General features: G+C 29.4%; 1 protein-coding gene and 1 long non-coding RNA gene across 2 annotated transcripts in view; both read left to right on the top strand.

Annotated features, from left to right (window-relative positions):
* LOC126835236 (uncharacterized) overlaps positions 1-16949 on the top strand; it is a 65112-nt gene that overhangs the window by 4385 nt on the left and 43778 nt on the right. The gene's annotated exons all lie outside the window — the stretch shown is intronic.
* LOC126835331 (uncharacterized) lies at positions 126-5366 on the top strand. The gene is made up of 3 exons (XR_007685191.1): positions 126-159; positions 4221-4310; positions 5056-5366. It is a non-coding gene; the product is annotated as an uncharacterized LOC126835331 (long non-coding RNA).

The raw sequence follows: 16949 nt of genomic DNA, 5'->3' as shown, positions 1-16949 counted from the left end.
GAAATAATTTTATATGAATACTAAATTTTGTAATTATTAATCATAGTTCAAGAGTAACTGTATAGTTAATGTAAAAAAACTATTTTTTTTGACTGTGTAATACATTGACTATTGATATATTTGTTACAGGTGTTAATTTTCCTAATAATCCAGACCTAAGTAATTACGAACATTTCGATAATTGTTATTAGCCTTTAAGGCTTGTTTAGAATAGAAATTTGTATTTATATCTAAAGTCAAACAATTGTTTTGATAATATAAATCTCTTTTGATTAAAGAGATAGAGAGGTCTTCATGAAACTACCATGCGGTTACCTTTAAACCTCAACCCAAAGAAAAAAATGGATTATTTATATACAAATAAAATGTATAAATATTTTTTGCATTAAAGTCATATATCTAATTGCAAATAATCTATAAACGCAATTCGTCCTTTGGATACATTTTTCTAAATAGGTAAACTATTACAAAAATGTAGAGTTCCAAATGTCTGATAAATTATTTTTAAAAAATGTACATAGAATTAAACATTTAATTAAAATATCAAAATGTACTATTTATAAAGTAGAGCTGCACAATATTCGAATAAAAATGTTTTTAACTGATCATCTAGTTGAATAATTATTTAAATGAAATTGAGTGCTCGGTATCGACGGTCTTCAACTGATGTCAAACGAGAAAAAAAAAGACTAACTAAACCCTCGCGATCGTGTGGCTTCGGTCCATAAGGGATAGGAAAATACAATAGAAAATTTGTGTATTGGAGATGAAAATGCTTAAAGAAAATGAACGTAGGAGGAAGGAGAGGAAGTGGACAAACGAGCAAATTTGGCTCGGTGCAATTGAGAATGTGATGAGGACTACTGGTGTATGTGAAAATGTTGTTGGAATCATTTTGAGTGCAGGTTTAGGAAAAAGGTAACAGATCCCAAAGAGTTGGAATCTATGCGAAGGAGAAGAAGACAAAGTTGTTGTGTACATATAAGTAGATATTATAAACTGTTATATTTTTTATTAAGAATTAGGGTTCAACATTAGTCATTAGCCGTTTGCATATGTTTACATGTTTTTTAGATATTTACAATAATGGTGTATATTTATTTTACAGTGTTCAATTAAATTAGTGTTTTGTATAAATTGTATTATTTTGTTTATATTCTGGATGTTGTCAACTAGTGTTTCTTTTATCTTGTTTGGAATTTCATACTGGGCGCGCTTTTCTTCGTATTCTTTAAATTCTTCGATTATGTGTTTGGTTGTGAGGGGGGCTAGGCAAGTTTTACAGTTGGGGTTTTCCTCTTAGGTTATTAGGTGCAAGCATGTACGGTTCGAGTGACAAACTCGAAGTCTTGTTAGGCATGCAAATTCTCATATCGGGATACGAGGGGTTGCGTTCAATTTGTTTATAGATGATTTACATGATTTCAGTTTATTAATTCCTATATTATCCCAATTGTTTTGTCATTTGTTTGCACATTACTCGTTTATTAGAGTTTTTGATTCATTGTATGGAACATTAAAAAACAGTGGTACATGTAGTTTTATTGATTTTATCTTTTTGTGGGATGTTATTATGAAAGGGTACCCAAAGTAAGATAATTTTAGTTAATTGAGAAAAGATAGAGGATTGCATTTGTTTGATTTGATGTTTTTGTTTGTCTCCAAAACACTGAGAGAGTCACTAATGACAGTTGTTTTGTTAAAGTTTAGGAGAATCATTTTTCAGTTACATATAGCTAGGGCCTCCGCCGAAAAGATATTAATGAAATTGTTCATTTTATATTGCCTAATATTTTCGTTACTAAAAATTGCTAATTCTAATTCCGGTTTTGGATTGTGATGCAACAGTATAGATGTGTTGATAACAGAGAAATTAGGTCCAAATGATGTTATTAACCTTGTTTAGAGAAGTTCTTTGATCTGTGTTTGGTTTTTTAAACTCTGTTAATTTTGTATTGCCTCTTGATTGAAGGTCTATTTTCCAGTATGAATAGTTTGATGTTTTTAAGCGAATTGTCTCTATGATTGGAAGCTATATTACCTTACTGATTTTATGAAGCGTTGTAGTAGAGTAAGATGCGTCTTTGATGGGATTGTTTCTATTGGTTGGTAAAAGGGAGATCAAAGAGGTGTGTTTACAGGGTTTTTCGTGTTTCTTAATTTGCGTGAGACGTAATTAAGTTTGGTTTTGATGTATCTTAATTCTAATGGAAATTCATTCAGTTTGCATAGTATGCTGACTATCGGACCAGAGCGAAACGCTCCCCATGAATCCTAGATTGTGAAGTGATTCACTATATCATACACGTGATATATGTTTAGTAGGGTTTGTGTGATAAGCAGTGAACGTTTTTGTAAGAAAATAAATGGTATACCATTTGTTCCAAAACGTTGGCTTTTTTTGCTTTGGAGTGCTTTTTATAGTTCTTGTAGTGTTGCATTGTTGAGTGGATGTGCTGGGTCTTCTCAGTTACCTAGAGAATGGTGAGTAGGTGTGCTCTAACGTAGATGTAAAGTCATGCCATGATTTAGTTTTGTTACTGGTGTAAATTTTGCCTAGGTTTGTTTTAAATTTATGTCTTCTTGCATTGTATTTGTTTTTCGGTATCAAACTAAAGCTTACTTGTAGTCTTTTATTGCTACTGCACAGTCATTATTCCACCAAGGTACTGTTTTTGGCCTGATAAAGTGTTTTTCATATCTAATTTAAACTTAAGCGGCTTCATTGATCATGTTGTAAATTTGTTGATAATTTCATTGATATAATCTGGATTGAGGCTTATTGGGATATTTCCTAGGCAATTGTCTATATAGTTTCCAATTTGAGTTGTTCAGATTCCATTTTTAGTTGTTGTTTGGCCACTGCTATTATGAGTTAATGATATTCCTTTCTAGATTGAGGCTGAGCTGGGTATTGGCTATAGTCAGATCTATGACTGAAAAGGAGCCGTTTGCTGCGTTATAATGTGTGGGTTCATTGTTTTTAAGAATAAATTGTCGTCTCCGAGTATTTTTTCTACTGTTTTACATCATGTTCCAGTAGATTTGCAACCCTATAGGATGTTGCTGCTATTGAAGTCTTATTGGATGATGAAAGGGGGTGGAAGTGGGCTTATTAAGATTCTAAGGTTGTTAAAGTTTAGGGGAGAGCTATCTGGTGCATAAATATTACACATTTTTTGTTTGAGGTGTATTGAAGTGGTTTTATTTTCTATTGGCCATAATGTTTCACTGTAGATATCAGACTTAATTAGTGCGGATACTCTCCCGCTAGCTCTCCGGGGGTTTGAACGCATGTGATAGCCGGTGTAACCTGTTAGCTCAGATGAATTGGAGTGGTTGAAGCTGGTTTCTCGGACACTTATTACGACAAGGTTGGTTTGTGTTATTAATATTTTTATATTAATCAGTCTTTTGAAATACCTTAGATCGTGGAACCATAATAATGGAATCATTGGATTAAGTTTTTCATCGTTTTAATTTGTGAGGACTGTAGTATAGTCTGGATGGATGGGTTGTGTGTTGAATTTCTGTGTGTTAAAGTTTTCTAATGAAGAATATTTTTTGGGGGTCTTTTCTTCAATATCTGGATTCTGACTGAGTAGTGTGTTGATCAAGATTTGTGTGGTTGCTGTATGCTTGATTGGTGTATTTGATTGGGATAAAGTCGTATTGTAGGGAGTTTCTGAGTTACTTTGGTTTCGTTAGTACATAGATTTATTAAGCGAATTATTTACTGTAAGTAGATGTATGACCCGGATTTTTACATGTAAAACAAGTAAGGGTGATGACTGGCATTAACCAGTTTCGGATAGCTATTTTTGAAGTAATTGATGTTTCAAGTTTAGGGCAGGAGAAAGGTGGAGTGTAGTATTTTATTTATTTGCGTGCATTTCCCAACCGCACTTCCCCTCCAATTATAACTTTTAAACTCTTATAACTTTAAAAATAGTTGTCCGAAAACTGGTTATCGACCAGTCAAAAATTTTAGTACATTATTTTCAATTTAAAAAGTTAATAAAATATGTACGTTACCATTTAAGTTTCAAAGGTGGCTATCAAAAAAGTTGTTAGGGGGGTAAAAAAAATGTGAAAAAAAAAATGTAATTTTCTAATAAACCATATGAGATATTGGTTCACGATAAGTGGACCATCCTGTATATATATATATATATATATTCATATTTATATATGTACTCGGTCATTTAATAAATTTACAGATTTTGCAAGACATACTTTGACAGCACTAGCAGCACAAAGAAGAACTGTTACTCTGGTAGCTTTAAAACGAATGATGAACCGGATAATAGGTAAATATTAATAAATAAAAATAATAAGAAGATAAATAAAGAGTGTAATGTAATCATGATATACTACAATTACAGAACAGTTAGAATGAGCCCAGAACCCTTACCTCAAATTCTTTTATATTCTATACCAAGACCGCACGTGTGTCACTATACAAAGACAGCTTTGTTACTGCACCCTTTTTTCTAAACTACCTATGATGTATTTCATATCATATAGAAACACTGGAGTATCATTTTAGGTATACGATGACCGGTTAAAACAATTATTCACTATTATACCAACGTATACTTTAGAGACATAAATATCTCATATATTACTGTATTTATATAATTTTTACATGCGAATTTAGTTTTTTTTTACTGTATTCAAATTACAGAACACACAAACAACATTAATCATATCTGTATATTATAGACCTTGATTAGATTCTTTTACTAAAATGTAATTTTTTTGTAATAATATCAATAGAATTATTTAATGTTTTAACGTCAATACTTCTACTATTTACTATGTATTAACAATATTGTTATGAATTAACAATTCATAACAATATATCAAGGATGCAACTAATTATAATATTGAACAATTCACATAGTAAGTAATAACTAGAGAAAAATGTTTGTTTTTCATATTACCTAGTCACTACTAACACACAATGAAAATAGCTGCTCAAAAAGACGCCATGCACTTTTTATTGTAATTTTATTTTCAAGTAACGTAGATGTTTGTTTTTTTATTTTTTAGTTGCAAATTTATATACTGTACATTGGGGGTGTCGTTTCATTGCGGTGTTCACCAGTGCAAGATACCCTGTATATTTCTCACAAACTGTTGATGACGACGATGATTTGTGTACCATATCTAGTAGGTATGGAACCTTGCGATATAGAAAACTTAGGAACGGATGGAATGTAGTCGTCGGCAATAACATTAACGTTTTTGCACGACTCCAACCAGTACCAATGTAACTCTTTTACAATGAAAATGTACTTTTATTGTTTTATTTAAATAATATTTGCATTTTACGCTTATATACCTTATACCACTTATATCACTTTTCGTTGCTAATTTACAATTTCATGTAATTAATAATAAACAGCTTACGAGTATAATGACATATGTTGCTTATGTGTCGATTTACACAAATACTTAATATTTGTACCATATTTTACAGATCGATTTAAAGCATTTTTAAAAACAAAAATTATCTACTTTCTGCTTAATTTAACGAAAACAATATGAACTCGTCGGCACATCCAATACGAATAATAAAATGATTAAAAATTTAACGTGCATTTTTTATGCAGAAACTAATACAGGGTTCACTTAAAATGGTACAATAAGTTTTTTTGCTTAGTAGTTTGTTTGAATATTATTTTTATCATAAAAAAACGTAATGTTTAAAGTATGAGAAGTAATTAATAAAACACAATGATTTTTTCAAAACATTTAATATTAAAAGACGTGCTCATAGCAATTAAATATATTATAGTGATCCTGATGTAGATAATTTATCTACAGTGTGATTGCAACGTTCTACTAAAAAAAAAATTAATGGTTTCTTAGCAAAAAGAATGAGTGTGCGGTAATTCAAAACAAAAAGGTCATCAAATTCGCCTTTTAGTTATAAAAATCCTTGCACATTTTACATGACCTTTCTAAATGAGGCATAAAACAGACTTGACCACTACTTTGATTGGCTGACTTTTTTTGGGAGGGAATCTGAACCTTTTTATTTTTTTCTGAATTCCTCTTTCCCATCTACCACGTAACTCAGTAACAAAGTGAGTACATTTGATAATGATATTGCATTGTACGTGTTAAGGGATACAATTAAAAAGAAGTGTTGCTCATGTAAGTAGAAGTGAAGTGAGGTTATGAACCAAAGAAATAGTAGATTTGGCCACAATGGAGATATGAATACTTTGACTACCTAATCTAACCTAACCGCACTACATTAAAAAGGCTGACTTTTTAGGTAGGCGGTCTGGAACATAGCCCTTTTTCGTGGATAAATCGGTCTTAGAGTAGTCCTAGGTTCCCAAAACCATTCCAAGCAGGTAACCCTACCACCTCTATCGATTCCCGGTGTCGGATTGTCCAAAAGATGTCTCCTTCCTCGAAATAACAACCCGATACACGGTTGCTAAGTTGATAGCCGGTCGTTGGTGGCCGTTGCTATGCCAATCACAATCAACTTTCACTGGGAAATTTTCCCAAATTTGCTTTTTAAGGGCTCTTACCCGGTGGGAAGTCTATTTAGAGAGACGCGTGACCCCGAGTTCTAATTGCTGAATCACGCTTATCTGTTAATACTAAGCGTGCCGGGATTCAATGTGTTATTCGTACAGAAAAACGACTTGTACTCATTCACAAACAAAATACTTTTTTTTCTTATTTCGCACATTCAAATATTGTCCGATTGACGCTGGGTCATTACATATCAATAATAATACAATAGAATTACGAAAAGATTATGTTCAATAAGTATTTACATTTAATTACAAAAAATTATTGCTTATTGCCATATTGTAACACTGTTTGAAAGACGTTTGTTCCGACGGTGTGGAAATCTGTGATTAATTTATAAGAATCCGTGGTAGTCTGAACCTTACCGGGTAAGCAATATTCATGTGCGTCTTTATGCATTTAAAAACTACACTATCTAAAGTGGCATTAATTTTGAGTAAATTGTGACAAGATTTTTCCCTTTAGTTACACTATAAGACCTACCTATGTGCTAAATTTCACGTTTCTACTTGTACAGAAAGTGTTTTATCATTTTTATGATGAGTGAATGAGAAACAAAAATGAAAATTTTCAAATTCTCCGCTTTTAAAAAAGCTTACTTTTAAGGGCTCAATTTTTTACAGTATCAGAAGCTGTCTCTCAGTAATATAAGTTACTCGAGCTTAATCTATGTTTCAAATTTAAAAAGCTTATCTTAAAAGGAACCAGAGATATGTGGGTTAAAAAAGCTGGGTGAAAATATAGTTTAAAAAAACTAAAAAACACGCTTAAATAGTAAAATAAACTAAAAAGTAGAAAATAATTTTCAATATAGAAATCAATTATTAAAAAATAAATAGTATTATTGTGAAAAAAGTGTGGGGTGCTTTTCAAGAACTGATATATGTAGCACCCCACGCTTTTTTCACAATAATACTATTATTTTTTATTAATCGATTTCTATATTGAAAATGATTTTCTACTTTTTAGTTTATTTTACTATTTAAGCGTGTTTTTTAGTTTTTTTAAACTATATTTATTTTCCACTTGTTAGTTCGATGTGCTTTAAAATCGTGTTTTTTAATTCTAGTACATACGTGTTTCTATTACTTGAAAACTTCAGGTAAACAACAATGAATACACGCATGTACGTTCGGTTGCCTATCTCTTTTAGTTACATACAAACATACCAACATACATACAAGTGAAGCTAATATAAGCGTGTTAAAAAGGTTGAGACTGGTTTTCGAAACCCTAACGTAAATGGTGAAGATAAGTAAATGGAGATAAATGCGAGATATCCCTAGTCACTGATAACACCAGTTTTTTTTTTGGTATGAAAAATAATTATGAAATAATTTATTTCTAATGCTATGCAAAAGTAAAACTTACAACTAGTGTTAGTAACATAAATAATTGCGCGATCACGATCCGCCCGCCAACAGACATTAATAAATCCCAACAAAAAAATAAACTAGGTACACACAGAGAAAAATATCGCGTATACGACCTGTACCCTAAGGATTACCGACGGATGATAACTCGTTGATGGTGGTGGCGTTGTGGTGGTCCTGGAACGCCGGTAAACAGCTGGACGATGACCGGACACACGACCACTTTCCCCAACGTTGACTTGAGCGAAAACGCGTTGACGACGCGGTGTGTTCGACAGGGTTGATCGGTCGCCGAGTGAAGACTATCGAACACGGCGACTGCACACAAAAGAATGCACCGTTATCACTGGTCAACGACGATGGATGCCGGCCGGCGCGCCGTGGCAATGACACCTCCCAGGGGTGCCAACCGTCAGGGACGCGTTGCGCCCGGTAGGCAGCAGTGACGACGCGCGCAAAACGGTTTAAATCCAAAAACTGTATCCAACAATATAAATTTTTTATAATAGGTACTTTTTGTATTAATGTAAGAAAAAAATATGTTTGGCAACTATATGTTTAAAACAACAGAAGTTTAAACTACGTCAGAGTAATGTGAATAAGTAAACATATCGAACAAAACAATTCCGCTTGAAGTTAAACAATTTGCACGGAAACTCTGCATAATACGTCTTAATAACCATCTTAAAAACTAAACTGTAATGATCCGTGTTCATAGTGCTTAAGGGACTTTATGGATTTTTTTATTACCTAAGTTTTTCTTATAGATTTTATAATAACACCGTATATACGTGCATGCTAAAAAATTAGTTGGCATATTTTAAATGTCTACTAGAACAATATTCGTTAAATAGTGCCTACCATCCTTTGCCCCTTAATAAGCAGCGCTTATGAATAAATTCATAGTTAATTTGATCTACTAAACGTATTGTAACTAATGACTGAGTCAATATTTGTTCAATGTATAGACGTGAAAACCACCTAAAACAGGGCATTAACAACTTCAAGCATATTTTAATTAAATATTAAATAACAACTTTTTATTTCAAACTTATGAGTTGTGTATGAATTCTGTAGCTAAAATTTTTTATTTACCAAAGTAAAAGGCAAAAAATATGGGAAAACGTGTTTGTAATACATATTTTTGTTGCTATACGGTGTATAGTATGTTTTTATTATGTTTAAAAACAACAACACAATATGTGACCTCTTTTCGGGAAAATGTTCGATATGTAAACCCCCTTAAATAAAGAAATCCATATTATGTGATGTTTAACCTAGCAGAAATTTGGTCCGTACCTTACATTTTATAGCAAATAATCTACGAAATATTTATTTAAATAACAATGTTTTTTAATGGAAAATTATATATCATCAATTAAAAAAATTGTATTTTTGCTTCGATGCAAAGCAGTAAAGGTATTGGTTTTACTATGATGCTATCTCGGTTAGGATTTATCCAATTTCTTATTGAGTAAAAACTATTGTAATTTTCAATTTTAGAGTACAAACGATTGAAACATGAATCGTCCACCATTCAAATGATTGATTGTGTAAAATTATTGTCCAATATTCCGAATATTCCTAATATTATTGATACCAAATAAGTCAAAATATTAAATATATTATTATACAGAGCTTTAAATCAAAAAATCATTGATGAATAAGTTTCTTATACAGAAACCCGTTCAAATAACTAAATATATTTGGCACAAGGTGTACCTTAAGGTCACTATAATAGTGTTAAATATAAGGGTACAAAACATTTCTAGTTGGACTGCCTTAATAATAAGTTGGTCCAACTAAAAGTTGGGCTATTTAAGGGTCACAATAAATTCGTAGTGGAAAAAACTTAATACAAATTAGTTTCTGTAAACATTTAGTCGGGCCAATTATTTTTTTTTTCCTATTAGATATTTATCGTGGTTTTATATTGTCCCATAGTTTAAGTAGGACCGTTGTTTATACAAACATTTAAAATTAATTAATTTGGAAAACATAATGTGTCGAATAAAACTATACTATACTATACATCATTAAACAAAACATGTTATTTAAACTATATAGACACAATTTTATTGAAGTATGACTCAAAAGGCAATGTTATTTGAAAAATAACATAGCGTTTATGTTTTTAAAAACACTAGAGCCGGATAAAATATTTCGCTAGCAAAAAAACAATTTTGGTTAGCGTTGTATGAAAATATTCCAAAGATTTCTATTATTTTATTATTAGTACGAAATAAGTGAAAATATTAAATATATTACTATATAGAGCTTTTAATCAGAAAATAATTCATGAATTAATAATAACTTGGTCCAACTAAATGTTGGGCTATTTAAGGGTTACAATAAATTCGTAGTGGAAAAATCTAAATACGAATTTGTTTCTGTAAACTTTTAGTTGGGCCAATTATTTATTTAGTTCTTCCAATTAGATATTTAACATGTCCCTATATTATCCCTCAGTTTAAGTCTGCCCAACTATGTATATTTTCCTGTGTAGGAGCGTGGTATACAAATCAATAGTAAAAATATATGATATATATTTTATGTTTAACCTAAACAAATATTTCATTAAAGATAAGAAACTATTTTTATTTAAATATTTTTAATTGTTAGTTTTGCTTTTTAAAAACATTTACAATTAAATAATTTGGAAACAATTATGTGCCAAATAAAATTTAAATGCATATAATTTACATTATTTAACAAATGTTATTTAAACTATATAGAAACATTTGTATTACTATTATTACGACGGTTATTTATTAATTAAAAGTGGTACTTGAGCACAAAACTTAATAGTATCATTCTGCATAGATATACATAAAGTTGTTTTAATGATTTGATAATTTTTTTTTAAGATTTGAGGTGTTTTTGTTAAAATATACGCAATCTGCGAAAACACAGTTTTGCGGCAATTAAAAAAAAACTGTAGTGCCAAATTTGTTTTCCAATTTTTCGACTTAAATGTTTTAAAATTACGTTTAAAAAACTAAAAAAACATGAACCCCCCTAGGGAGGTGGGTAATGAGTTTAATTTAAATTTGATACAACTGACGTGTGCGGGCATACCAAATAAACATTCTTTAAAATTTCAACTCGATCCGACTCTTTTTCTCGAAATTATAGCCAGTAAAAGTTCTAACTTAAAAACTCGTACGGTTTTTTTTTTTGTTTTTTCAAATTTCGTCTGTCAAGTTGTAAATTTTTTTAACTTACCCCCCCCCCTTTCCCTTAAGTACCAACTAGATGAAATTTGTGATTTATAGAGTTGCTACTCGAAGGAATTGGTCCAGTATTAAAAAAGTTACAGTGTATACAGTTAAAAAAAACACCCATCAGAGTATAACCAATACCTTCTCGCTTTGCATCGAAGCTAAAATATAAGAGTTTCATAAAAAAAAAATGTATAATGTTTCTTCTTAAAATTAATCAGCATATTTAAAATGTCAACCAGATCAATAATTACAGTTAATTAATGCTTCTCATTTGCTCTTTAATAAATAGCGCTTTCTATTCCCCTTAATGATGTGGACATAAAATTATATTTACTAACTTTCTAAATACAAATTTACTATAAGAGAGAAGTTTGTTAAGGATCATTTTCCCTTATGTATTCATAAGGGGAGGGGGACTATAAAAAATAATAAACAAGAACTAGTCCTTAAAGTCTAATACAAGCAACGCTGGGGTTAAGTTTATTAAATTTCATTCCATTTAATATGTTCTTTAATATTTTCTACAATTATATATTGAGGTTAGGTACTCTTTGTATTAATATAAAAAAAACATGTTTGGCAACTAAATGTTCAAAACAACAGAAGTTAAAACTAGGTCAGAGTAATATGAATAAGTAAATATATAGAACAAAACAATCCCGTTTGAAATTTAAAAATTTGCATGGGCAACTCTGCATAATACGTCTTAATAACTATCTTAAAAACTAAACTGTAATGATCCGTGTTCATAGTGCTTAAGTCACTTAATAGATTTTTTCAATAGCTATAAAAAAAAGTTTTGCTTATAGATCTTATAATTACACAGTTTATCGGTGCATGTTAATAAGTTAGTCGGCAAATTTTAAATGTCTACTAGAACAATATTCGTTGAATAATGCCTATCATCCTTTGCCCCTTGATAAGTAGCGCTTTCCGTTCCCATTAATGTTACGGACATAACATTATATTAATTACTATCTTTCTAATTATAAATCTTATATCGATAAACAATATTATATAACATTTTTACTATTTTTTTTAAAAGAATTTTGTACAAGATCAATTTTAGGAACATATTTGTGGTGGGAGGGTATCTAATACAGTGTATATCAGAATGGAGTAATGTTTTATGTATAGGATGTTTAATACATGCTGCAATCGTATCTTGTAGCTAGGTACTCTTGGCATTGTAACAAAAACATGTTTTTGCAACTAAATGTTCACAACAACAGAAGTTCAAACTACGTCAGAGTAATGTAAATAAGGAAAAATCTCGAACAAAACATTCCTACTTAAAGTTAATACAATCTCATGGACAAATCCGCATAGTACGTTTAGTCTTCGTTCGAACTAATATCAAGCACAGTAAGTATATTTTCAAATCTTCAATATCTTTTTTTTAGACTTAGTTTTTGGGTTTAGAATAGCGGTAACATTCAACCGTTAAACCATAGTCATTAAAGTACAAATAGGTATTTTAATAATAGTTTAGAGAATAAATATATTGCGTACTGCTATGAAAATATTTTTTTACATTAACATGTTAAAATAACGTTTAAAATAAAGTAATTAAAGTGAGATGTAGTGTTTAAAAATCAGCATCAAAGCGTTTATATGAAAGCGGTTTTATCACTTGTATTAATAATAATTTTTGTAGACCTGTGACATCTTCGTCCCATCTATGCTTTGATTCCATTCTGCCTCGACCCTACTGTACTAGTCCTCTCAGATAAAATCGCTCGGTACTAATGAGTAATATAGAGTGCACCACATTTAAAAAATTACACTTTAGAAGGTAATAAAAACCATTGCTTTTTAGAACTGATTTTTATTTTTTGTTTTTAATTTTGACGTTAGAGTGTTATTAGGTGTAACATGCACATGCGCAATATCAATTTTTTAACTCCGTGTTATCTATTTTGTGGCTAAGTCTTTTTTATACCTCATTCGGAAAGGTTACGTTTCATTCAGAAACTGACCAAGTGTTACAAATACAAATACAAATAAAAGAGCAGTGTTGCTTATGAAAGTAAGAGTGAAGTGATGTGATTTTATCACTTGTATTAATAATGATATCTGTAGACCTGTGGTTAATAGGAAGAAGATAACTCTGAAGAAAAGAAAAAAGGTTTAGATCCCCTCTCAAAAAAGTCAGCCAAAAAGTAGTATTATCTACATTGCGGCTAAGTCTTTTTTATGCCTAGTTCAAAAAAGTTATGTTTCATTTAGAAAGTTTTTTGGGAGGGGATCTGGCCCTTTTTCACTGTTAGGTTTTTGTTGGAGATATCATTTCTTGGTGGGAGCATTTTGAAAATTGGGAACAGAGAGCTGCGCTATTATTTCACGCGGCCGCCTCGTAGATTTGGTTCTAATACAATTTTTCTTAGAAAAGCGGCACTTGCTATTTTTTTTATGCTTAGAACGAACAAACGAATTCTCCGACGAAAAAAAATACGGGTAAAGTGTGTAAAGACTGAAATAAATAATGATATTAGTACGATTATTTAAATATTCTGTATTTGATGATTGTCATATAAAATTAAATACAATAAAATGTTTACAATATTTTCAATTAAAGTTCAATTTTAGTTTCTATGTGGATCTTACTACAATGATATGTATTTTTTAGTCTGTGTTCGCCGTAACTTGTTTTATATATATAACACAAATTTTTATTTAATTGGTACTTTAGAGAGTAAAAGTTGAAAATGTTTACTCCTTCGCCAACAATAAAACAGTAAATTAGGGCCAAGACAGCTTAATAAAGATGGAGCACAGTGGGGCCGAAAAGAATACAGGACAGTGATAAAATCACTTTTGAATGATCGCTTCGATGCGTTTCTATGGATAGTAAGTTCAAAATTGTATAGTGCAAACCAAGTAGAGTATAAACCAGCACAGTAAGGAAGTATTAATATTAAGTGCAGTGTCCATACAGTCGCAAAAAAACGTTTATTTGATGGTGATTTTATCACCTTTAGTTATTTTAATTCCTGTAGAACTGTGACCTACCCGTCCACACAATACTTTTAAAATTATTTTCACTTAAAATAATAGATATAGCCTATTTTTTAACGTTGAAATACGTTAATATTTCTTTAATGTAATATTTAGTTGATTTTCTTCAACGTAAAGTATAAACAAAATAATGAATTTTGTACCAATAGATCGACATGGACCAAAATTTAATGAAAATTATTTTATGCAAAACATTAAAAGAAAATGTTCTCGTCACTTTAAAGAAAATATGTAGTAATGCAGAAAAAAAACTATCTGTTAGCTACCCATGTAAACTAACAAAGGTACACTGCAAAATATATTTCGATTTTAATGTTTTGGCCGATTTGAGCCCATAGACAAAAGGCAACAAAATCACATCAATATAGTTAATAAAGCTAATCATTTAAAAGTTTAATAATCTTTATAATTTATGTAAGTAACACTATCAATTTTAAGAGTTTTGCAAATTGTTATTTGAATGAAAATGTATTCGAATAAAATGTTTTTGGTATCATTATTACACAATGTTCTTGAATATAAAGTTCTTTGAATAAAAAATTGTCTTCCTATATAAATGGTTTTATGTATTTTTTAAGTTTAGAATATATTGGATCGATACGAAATGATATTTCTAAAACAAATTCAAATTATTAATTTATTCAAATACATTTTTATTCGAATAAATTAATTCGAAATTTTTAAAATAATAATTTTTTTTAATTCTTTGAAAGAATGTACTTGAATAATGTGATGAATATTGAGATTAAGTTTTTTTCAAGAGATGCAACACTGCAAATAATTTAGGCAAAGTTTAAAATCATTTTTTTAAATGCGTAGTTTAGATATAAAATTGTATTTTATTTTTTGCGATTTAAATAAATATTATGTCCAAATTTTTTTATTTTTATATGTTTAATAATGTATAAAGTAAAAATAAAATTACAGAAGTGTATTTAAATGATTGAATGTTTAAATCTAAATTTGTTTATATGTTAAAAAATGTTTGAAAAATGATAGTAATTACAGTTTAGTATACCATATATTTATTTAAGAGTGTGGTAAAAGCTTATAGGACTTTTTCTTTTTTTTTTTAATGTGAATTAACGACGTTTACTTATATTTTTTACCAAAAAATAAATAGCTAATACTATCTTTAAATTTATTATTTTTTGCAGATAAAAATGAAACTCTTTTGGTTTTTAGTATCATGTGTCATTGTAATTGTTTCAACAGATGAACGAAGTAACTATTTTGTTTTCATACTTATGTATTTGATTTAGAGAACGAATTATAGAAATTCAGTATTTTCCATTATTATTTTATTTGAAAAAATTTACATTTCTCTTTTCAGTGGATTATAAAAGATCCGTCTCCATTACAAGTCAGTAGAATTTTTATTTTATAAAATAATGTTTTTATATATATATTTTTTTAAATTATGTATTACAGACAAGCAGTTACGCCTTATTAATGAAAGGACTCTCCGTGTCACACGAAATGGTTTGGTGGAAAGTAAATTATATTTAAAACTAATTCACTATTACATTTTTGTTTTGTTATGTTTGGCTGACAGTTGAGCTATTTATAAATTAAAAATTATAGTTTCTAAAAACAGTTCAGAAAGGTGCACGAGGTATATAGAATCAATTTTCTAATCACTATCTGACATGTTAAATATATAAATATCAAATAATTTATATTTGTATTTAGTAGTAGTATAGACGTTTTTATAATTTAGTACACTTGGCTTTAGGCAGTGACTACTCAATCTAATAGGGGGAGTAGCGGTAGGGTAAATTGTCAATACCAAATATATGGTGTAAGCAAGTGTTTACTCTGATAATTTGTCAATTTAAATAGAGTTTGTTTAAACATTTTTTTTAATTTTAGATGCATTGGAGCATGTAATTGAAAAACTTATTGAGAATGATTATTATAGTTTAGGTAGTTATAATTATATTATAGTATAATAAATAAATGTAAAAGTAATTCAACATTCAACTAAAATTCATCATTAAAAAAAAAATTTATATATATATAACAATATAATAAATAAAGGTAAAAGTAAAAAAAAAACACCATTTAAAAATTACATTCAACCTAAATTTATCTTTATAAACATTTATAAGTGATACAAATTACACAATTTTCTTTAGATTTAAAATTTATATTTTATGAAGAAAATAATGGTAGCCGTCAATTCCATCTAATAATAATATTTTATTCTAATCGTAACGTCTGCTTTAATTTGGTCATTATATTTTCTATTAAATGTAATCGAGCCAAGGAGATTTCTTTCACGTTACTAATACAAATGTTTTTCCTACCTTAAAATTAATCTTCTAGTTTATAGTAGAATAGAAAATAAAATCCATGAACATTAATTTATGTAATGTTAATTTTAGAATTTATGAATAATATGTTGGCTGTACCAGGTAATATTTTCAAAGAATATAATAGAATTAATACCAAACAGTTGCTTGATATTCGTTGAGCACGCAACGTTTTTGTTTTATTTTCAGATTTCATTTACCGTAATAGCTATTCTGGTAACTACAAATTAATATACCATATTAACAGTAGTTTACACCAATTAATTTCATACTATACATATTATAGAGGATAATCATAATATTAATACAATATACATATATATATATATATATTGGTTTGAATCTCAAGAAATAGATAATTACAATTTATTTTATGTAAATTCACAGTTTGCGAGGATATCCAGTCAGACTTACAAAGATTAATACAGCGTCGCCTAGGTAAATATAGAATTACAACT

This window comes from Adelges cooleyi, unplaced genomic scaffold, assembly GCF_023614345.1.
Source record: "Adelges cooleyi isolate 19-005CV unplaced genomic scaffold, UGA_ACOO_1.1 ACOO_flye_CR_arks_rails_tigmint_CR_PRNA_1, whole genome shotgun sequence".
Taxonomy (NCBI): Eukaryota; Metazoa; Arthropoda; class Insecta; order Hemiptera; family Adelgidae; genus Adelges; species Adelges cooleyi.
Note: the sequence above shows the minus strand (reverse complement) of the source record. Positions and strands in the feature narration are given on the sequence as shown.